Source organism: Protobothrops mucrosquamatus, unplaced genomic scaffold (genome assembly GCF_001527695.2).
Source record: "Protobothrops mucrosquamatus isolate PMUCROS unplaced genomic scaffold, P.Mucros_1.0 scaffold2585, whole genome shotgun sequence".
NCBI lineage: Eukaryota > Metazoa > Chordata > Lepidosauria > Squamata > Viperidae > Protobothrops > Protobothrops mucrosquamatus.
Genome location: NW_015388641.1, coordinates 10,672 through 18,749, shown reverse-complemented (window position 1 = coordinate 18,749; position 8,078 = coordinate 10,672). Strand labels below are relative to the sequence as shown.

General features: G+C 39.3%; 1 pseudogene; it reads left to right on the top strand.

Moving 5' to 3' along the window:
* The window catches only part of LOC107295961, a 41,343-nt pseudogene extending 35,213 nt beyond the window's left edge, over positions 1-6,130 (top strand).
* Positions 6,131-8,078: the final 1,948 nt, after the last annotated feature.

The window sequence follows — 8,078 nt, the reverse complement described above, 5'->3', positions numbered from 1 at the left end:
TAATATTTTATTGGTTTTCCAGTTTTACATTTAAGTATTTGGAAAGCAACATGGTGATTGGGTTGGTCAATAGTTCAATAACACAATCTTTAGTACATATCTCAGGTTACATCACAAATATTTATTCTCTATTTCCCTTAACATTTGCTATATCATATTTAAGCTAATAAATTTCTAATTGTATCAAAGTCAGTTAAAATTTCTTTATCACATTTATCAATACATTTTTTGCTTATACATATCCATATCCTGTTCTTAAGTTTTACCTAATTTTTAGTTTTTAATTACAGTACTCCAATTTAACCTTTAATCTCCATAGTATTTAAGTTTCGGGTAACCCAAATTTCCTTTGTCTCACTACATAAAAGTTATAATATCTAAAATAGATATATTACTTACTTAAATATATTCTTATTTTAATTCACAAACATTTTCTATTTCTCATCCTAGTACATCACCACTTAATAATGGAGTATCCTTTGTTATCCCAAGTCCATCATCTATATTGTCTGGGCTAAACAATAATTCAAAATTATTTCCTGATAGTTAGTTTTCATTTCCTTTTTAAGTCTAAGTCCTCAATATTACACCAATTATTCCCTTATTTTTTATTATTTTCCAGCAATTTTTAAATCTAATAATCAAATTTCCCCTCATCTTAAAATCTCCCTTTAGCCCATTAGTTAAGACTTTAGAATCCTCTCTAATAAATCAAACGACCCCATTTTTTTAAAACCTAACTCTAGCTATCTTTTTATGCCAACCAGGCTTCCATACCAATGCTGATCTGTATTTGTTGATCTTCAAAGCCCTCCATCTTGATATTACTTTCTTCTGCTTCTGTTGTCTTTTGGGTTGTAGATTCTTTAGTTGCAGTCAGGGTTTCGCTTTGTAGATTTAAGCTGGCACCTTGGTCTTTCAGTCTAAATTTGATTATCTCTGTGGCTTCAATAATTTTTTCAAGTATAATTTTGTATTCAAGCGACATCTGTTGCTGGTCTGCCTCCATTTCTGACATAATTATAGATGGTCCTTTAGTGAAGGCTATTTATTAAACAAGAGTCAGTAAGTGTTCACCTCCATAGTTCCTAAAAACCTATTTCACTGTCCAGCCTCTGTTTCAGCTTATAATCTCTCTTAGATGGTGCCAAGGTCAGATCTGGGCTGTGAGCAAGTAACTTGTCAAGAATAATAAAAATAATAGATTGCTGTACCAAGCTTTGCCAGCAGATGTCCCCAGTAGCATTTAAAGTTTTTTAAATCCCGGGCTAGGTATTTATCCAATTTAAGTTCTTCATTTTTTCTTCTTTTTTACAAGTAAATAAAATAGCAGGTCCCAGTAAGAATAGGAACTTTTTGGGTCCCCAGATTAAAAAAAAAATGTAAATCCAATTATATTTAGTTATTCTTTTTAATGCTTTGTTTTCCCAGGTAGTCAAACACTGCCATTTTAGAGGGTGGGGGGAAGAATTTCAAAAAGCTTTTAACAGGAGAGTTACTTGGGGTAAAGAGAAGGTAGAATCTCACCAAATTCCTCTGCATTGCTTTCGAAGTGCTTGTTTGTAATTTTGGCCTCGGCTGGTAACGGCTTAGTGATGAGCCATAAATGACCAATCTTTTCCCTATCAGTTAGAAGAGCTGAGCCATAAATGACCAATCTTTTCCCCGTCAGTTAGAAGAGCTGCCCTGGATCAAACAGGAGGGCTACCGCGATCACTCGGGGGTCCTCTTCATGCTCATCTTCCCTCCAGGGTGACTTCTTACCCTTTTCAGGGTTTCCCGGCGGTAGAAAACCGGACTGCATGGAGAGCGATCGTCCTGCATATCCGCCTGCGCTGCGATCAAAACCAGAAGTCAGACTGATACAATTCTTATTATATCAGCTAAGTGAAAATCTTTGTAGACAGATCAATATTCAATTTTAACTTTTAATATTTATACTTCCAAGTTTTAAATAATCAAAATTTTCTTCATCTCAGTTCATAACAAAGTTTAGTATTCAAAGTATACATCTTATCTATTTGAGTATATTCTCTTTTAATCTTCACTGATAAGTCAAAATACCAATTTTCTTCAGCCTTATTCTAGCTTTCTTTCTTTGCCTACTCACCTTCCATCTCCTTGCTTTTAAATCATCAAATGGATCTCCCTCTGTTATTATACGTATTACTTGAAATAAAAGATGGCATCCAATCGCCATTTTTTTGGAAGTGCTAACAAATCGTCTCTCTCTTTTTCCGTCTCAATGTAGTTGTTCTAAATATTTATCTTCTGTTCAGTCTGTTGTTGTCCTTGGTCCTCAGGCTTTTCCGTTTTCAATATTATGAGTCTCTTTTCTGGGTTTTCCGCTAACTCAATTTGTTGATCATTTAAATCTTCTGTAATAGCATTTAATTGTTCCACTTCTTCTGTTATATTCTGTGTACTTGGTTCTTTAGTTGTAGTCAAGGTTTGCATTTGCATATCTAAGTTGACATCTTGTTTTTTGTAGCCTCTTATTTCATCAGTAGTCTTATTTATCATCTGGGCTGCAGGCCAAGTCTCTGTTAGGTAATAACAGGTTGTAAGATCAGGTTTAGCCACAAGGTGTCACCCATACCATTTAGGATATTTTTTCTCTTTTTTTTATTTAGTCCAAATTTTGTAATCCTTTTCCCGATTTTAGTACTTTTTTGCAGAGAAAAACCCAAGTCTTCAATAAAAATAAGGAATCATTTAGTCCTCAAGCTTTAGAAAGGTAAAAGTCCAGTTAAAATCAGGTTAGTTAGTCTCCGCTATTAAAGGGTGGGATAAGTCTCCCTTCCCTCGCTACAGGGGGAAAAATACTTTGGGCAGCTTATGCAGGTGGAAAAAATAATTAGGATTGAAGAGAGATTCAGATCTCACCCAGTCTCTTCCGCGCTGCTTTGTAGGTACCTGGTAGTAAGTGTGACTTCAGCTGTCTGCAGCCTAGTGACGAGCCATATTGCTGTGGCCGGTCTTTCATCTGCTGGTTTGGAGCGCTGCACCGGATCAAGCGGAAGAGCTACCGCTCTCCCGTGATCCAGCAGGAATCTCCTTCTTTCTGGTCGCCCCTACAGGGCGACTTTCAACCCTTTCCAGGGTCCCCCAGCAATGCGAAATTGGACATGGAAGGTGAGCTCGCCTTTCAAACGTCCGCAGCGGCCACAGTGGCAAACCAGAAGTCCTTTTCTCCATTGAATTTTAATTTTTTAGATAGGGTCCCATAGTTCAAATATATCAAGATTCTTCTGTATCTTGAGCTTGTCTTTTGGGTGTTGGCTATTTCTGCCAGATTAGTGTCATCTCCAAATTTAATAAGTTCCCCTTCTATTCCCTCATCTAAATTGTTTATGAAAATATTGAAGAATAGTGGGCCTAAGATAGAGCCTTGGGATACCCCACTGCTTACAGCGCTCCATATAGATGTAGTTCCGTTAAGGACTAACCATTGGGTGTGGTTTGTCAGCCAATTACAAATCCATCTGATGGTGATTAAGTCAAATCCAAAGTCCGCAAGAAACATCTGATGTTCTGAGTTGAAAAACACTGTCCAAAGTTCAAGCGACGGGATCTGGCAAAGCTGGGAAGGTGCACATCAAAAAAAGCAGGTGTTCCCGACAAACACATCTTCACCCAGCATCTGGTTAAATTATCCTTCCCCAGTTGTTCATTTTGAGGATGGGTGGGGCTGCTGCTGACCTCCTCTGTGTGCCTCCCATTGCTCTGCTTTCCTCACCTGTAGATCGAGCGGGGGGCACAATTGACAATTGTATTTGAACTTGGACCTTAGAGGTTATTCTAACATTGTGGTATGTTTGCTTTTTATTTTAATATATAGTTTTTTCTTCTTTTCATATTTTCTACACCAATTTTATAAACAATTAACATTGCACTTTTCTTTAAATCCTATAGGCAAAGAGGATGGCAATAAGAGCACTCTGGACAACTGAGAATAAGAAGCAACGTTGAAAGAAAATTGACCCAGAAATCAAAATATTTTGCATTTCCTTCAGAAAGCCATAATATTCTCCTTCTCCAGCAGGTGATNTTTATAAACAATTAACATTGCACTTTTCTTTAAATCCTATAGGCAAAGAGGATGGCAATAAGAGCACTCTGGACAACTGAGAATAAGAAGCAACGTTGAAAGAAAATTGACCCAGAAATCAAAATATTTTGCATTTCCTTCAGAAAGCCATAATATTCTCCTTCTCCAGCAGGTGATAGGTAAAATTAAGAGAAAATTAGGAAAGATTTCAAGCTGGAATAAGTAGAGCATATGGAACTCAAGGATACATTACATGAAAAATCAAGGGAGATTATTCTTTATTCAGTAAAAGAGGGAAATATCTGGAAGTCACTGGATAGGAAAAAGTCACTTGGAGAGCCACATAAAGCAGACAGTGATGCAAGCCATGCTCTGGGAGGAAAAAAACAGCTTTAATTAAAAAAAAACATTAAAAGGGGATCACACATGTTTTGACATCCTCAAGGATATAAGTGGTGGAAAAGCTCCATAGATGTGCTTATTGTGGGAAAGATACAACTTGCAAATCACAGCTGATTACGCATGAGAGGACCCATACAGGAGAGAAGCCATAAAATTTCTCCAAATGTGGTAAATACTCTATTGAGCATGGCAATGTGGTGATACATCAGAGGACTGACACCACGTATGAGTGCCTGGATAATGTGAAAGTTTCATTTAAAATTCCCACGTCATGAGACAGCAGAGGACTCACACAGGAGAGAAACCATTCCAATGTCCTGATTCTGGGAAAAGTTTCATTAAAAATTCCGATCTGCTGAGACATCAGAGGACTCACACAGGAGAGAAACCCTTTGAATGTCCTGATTGTGGTAAAGGCTTCAGTTACAATTCCATCCTGGTAACACACCAGAGGACTCACACAGGAGAGAAACCCTTTGAATGTCCTCATTGTGAAAAATGTTTCAGTACCAATTCCAGTCTGGTGAGACACCAGACAACTCACACTGGAGAGAAACCCTTTGAATGTCCTGATTGTGGCAAAAGTTTCAGTGAGAATTCCAGCCTCGTGACACACCAGAGGACTCACACAGGAGAGAAACCCTTTGAATGTCCTTATTGTGGTAAAGGTTTCAGTAACAAATTCAACCTGGTAACACACCAGAGGACTCACACAGGAGAGAAACCCTTTGAATGTCCTTATTGTGGTAAAGGTTTCAGTGACAATTCCAGCCTGGTAACACACCAGAGGACTCACACAGGAGACAAACCCTTTGAATGTCCTGATTGTGGTAAAGGTTTCAGTACCAATTCCAGTCTGGTGAGACACCAGAGGACTCACACAGGCGAGAAACCCTTTGAATGTCCTTATTGTGGTAAAGGTTTCAGTGACAATTCCAATCTGGTAACACACCAGAGGACTCACACAGGAGAGAAACCTTTTGAATGTCCTGATTGTGGTAAAGGTTTTAGTACCAATTCCAACCTGGTAACACACCAGAGGACTCACACAGGAGAGAAACCCTTTGAATGTCCTGATTGTGGTAAAGGTTTGAGTAACAATTCCATCCTGGTAACACACCAGAGGACTCACACAGGAGAGAAACCCTTTGAATGTCCTGATTGTGAAAAATGTTTCAATCACAATTCCAGTCTGGTGAGGCACCAGAGGACTCACACAGGAGAGAAACCCTTTGAATGTCCTGATTGTGAAAAATGTTTCAGTACCAATTCCAGTCTGGTGAGACACCAGACAACTCACACTGGAGAAAAATCCTTTGAATGTCCTGACTGGGAAAAGTTTCATTAGTAATTCTCACCTCGTGAGATACCAGAGGACTCACACAGGAGAGAAACCCTTTTGAGTGTCCTGACTATTGGAAAACTTTCAGTACCAATTCCAGCCTGGTGAGGCACCAAAGGACTCGCACAGGAGAGAAACCATACGAGTGTCTAGATTTGGAAAGAGTTCAGTGCTAGGTCTAACTTTATATATCATGTGCTTGTATACATGGGAAAAATCATTTAAGTGCCCTGAATGTGGACGGTTCTTCTGGAAACATTCCATTCTTACCGCACACAGGAAAATCCGCATGGAGCCCCAAGTGATGAGTGTAGAGAAGGCTTGAATTTCATTTCTAATGTCCCACTGTAAGTCCAGCTGAGAAATTGACTAATTTGAGTACAAAGGATTTGCTAAATTTCTTGTAATGGTATTAGACTGGAAGGAGAAAATTTAAAAAATGGAACATATTTGTTTGTTAATAGCCATCAGCAGCAGAAGTTACTGAATATTTACTTTTGCAGAAATGCGTGCAATTCTGTAAAAAAAAATCTTTTTGGGAGTGTTCTTTGCATTTTTATCATGATAGATGATATAAATGCCATGTGCACAGTCCTGGCTTTTTTCTCTCTGTGTGTCCTTGAGTTTTTCAGCCCCAGAATTCCCCAGGAACGTCTCTTTGGGATAGGAGCACTCAGACTAGTTGGAGATTGTGGCTCCTCATATAAGGAGAAGGCAAGAGAAGAAGTACAAGGGGGTTCAACATTCACCTTTTCCTCACTGTTCCAGGAACTCAGTGCAACAAGCATGTTTGTTCAGATTGTGTCAGGAAAGAGGCACGCAAGTCAAAGAAATCATATGAATAGCAAATATATTGTGGGAGTATGGGGCAGTGACAAAAGCCGTGTAAAATTGCAGGTGTAAAGGCCGTTCTGCCTCGAAGGTGACCTTCATGGAGATGAGCTATAGGAATATTGAGTTGAGGAGAAAAGGCATTTTTGAGCACAGAATCTCCAGGTTTATTTGCAACTCCTGTTGTGACTTCCTTCGTTTTTAGGATCCTCCTTGTTAGCCTTCAACAGCTGGTGGGTGAGAGCATACCAAGGGGATGATGCCCCCCCCTTGGTGGGGAGATGTGAGAAAAAGATTGTACAGTAGATAATGTCTCGTTTCTAAAACAGCATTGTGCTAGAATCACGAATAGCTTTTGAGAAAGGGGAAAAAAGGAAAGTGTCAGCATTTCTGTAAACATTGGGACAGGGTAATGCAAAGCTGTCTTCCCAATAAACTTGGAAGATGTGATTCACTTCCGAGTCCTTTTTCCCGGGCTTTCCTTATATTCTCCTCCCCTTTCACTATTGCCTAATTTAACTATAAAAATACCAGACAGTTCTGCATATTGTCAAAGCAAGAACATTTCCTGTTCTTTCCCTTCTATCCCAGGGCTCCTTAATTTTTTTTTAAAAAAATCCTTCAAATAAAGAGAGGAACAACATTTGTAGCAGCGGAAGGGATATTTTAGTTATGCGGATGAATGAAGGATCCTGATTTTGCTGGGATTAGAAGAGACCAAAGAATTCCAAGATGGTTCATTTCACCCACACGGTTCAAAAAGAAAGGTTACCGGTTCCTTAAGGGGGGTCACATGGCATGTGGTCCCTTTGCAGAAGGACACCCAGCGATCGGGACCAGGCCAGGCAGGTGGAGAAGCCAAGAGGGTCTCGGGCTGAGTCTCAGGCTCCAACGGACTTCGAATGTAATGTGCAAAATTTCTAAACTTTAAAATAGTAAAATTACATTTTAGTAACTTTCTCTTTCCTTAGTGTCATATTTTAGTGCACATCTTTATCATGTCACCTCTTATTATGCTTAGGAGTCGGAAGCCCTTGCAGTGATCCCAAAGCCTCTGAGTCTCTTACAGGGCTAGAGGAAAATATCAAGCCGAATGAAAGAAAGCCAATCTAAGAATCGGAGGGACTGATCTACAGGGTGAGGTCAAAAGCCATGAAGTTCCTGATCGGAGGAACAGTCCCTTTCCTCAGAATCAACGTCTGAAGCTCCGAGTGAAAGGTGTCCAATGTGTGTTGTTTGGGGGATACTGGATTTTGAAAGCTGCAGCCTTGATTTTGGGGCTGGAGTAGCAGGAACAGCTGGATAGATTTTGTGGGGAGGAAGAAGGCCCAGTCTGGTCGTCAGGCTTATTTCCCGGTCATGGTTTAGGCACCAGGCCATCTTGGAGACCAGAATAGAAATAGAAAATAATGGAAGATAGATTAGAATTAAAATTAGAACATAGAACATAGA